The sequence below is a fragment of the Octopus bimaculoides genome, chromosome 8, assembly GCF_001194135.2.
Source record: "Octopus bimaculoides isolate UCB-OBI-ISO-001 chromosome 8, ASM119413v2, whole genome shotgun sequence".
NCBI lineage: Eukaryota > Metazoa > Mollusca > Cephalopoda > Octopoda > Octopodidae > Octopus > Octopus bimaculoides.
The window spans coordinates 50,663,330-50,664,269 of record NC_068988.1 but is presented as its reverse complement, the minus strand read 5'-3'; positions in this window follow the sequence as shown (position 1 = coordinate 50,664,269).

The window sequence follows — 940 nt, the reverse complement described above, 5'->3', positions numbered from 1 at the left end:
ATATATATATATATATATATATATATATATACAAGGTGTCATCAAAAGATTTCCGTACTAGTTATGTTCAATAAAAAAAAAAACTTATTTACCTAAGTTTTAACATCATCTCCTTCGAAATGATTACCTTGCGCAGCCATACACCAGTCCCATCATTCGTGCCATTTTCGGAATCCGAACTGGAAGTCGTTTTCCGTCAGTGAGTCGAGGACCTTCTATAATTCGCTCTGGATCTCGACAACGGTGTTAATACGGAGACCTTTGAGCTACATTTTCATCGTGAGGAAGAGATGGAAGTCTGCAGTTGCTAAATCTGGCGAATAGGGCGGGTATGGAAGCGATATCATGCTGTTTTTGGCGAGAAACTCACGTATGAGGAGAGCACGGCGACAGGGTACATTGTCATTGTGAGAAATCCAATTCTTCGCGCTCCACAAATCCGGTCGCTTTCATAGAATATCCTCCTTCAAACGCTTAAAAACATCGCGGTAGAATTCTCGATTGACTGTCTGACCCTGGGAGACGAATTCTCAATACACAATATCACATTTCCGGGGATGACGCTCGTGGCATGTCTTGCAGGGACGTTCTTCTGCTTTTGAAGTGCCCTAGCCACTCGAAACATTGCGTACGACTCATTGCTTCGTCTCCGTAAGCTTACCGAAGCATGCTCAATGTCTCCGTAGCAGACTTCCCACGTTTAACGCAAAATTTCACGTTGGCTCTTTGTTCCAACATCCTGCCCATGACAAAATCGCTGGCTACAGCACACACGTGATCACAAAAACACAAACTTCACAACTAGCGAAGTAAACACAGCAATGTCACACGGCACACTGCCTCATGAAAGTCTTTGCTATCTCTCTCTGCGCAAACAACCGTTTGCTGCCATCTGTTGGCGCGCTACTAGTCCGGTAACGTTTTGATACCACCTCGTATA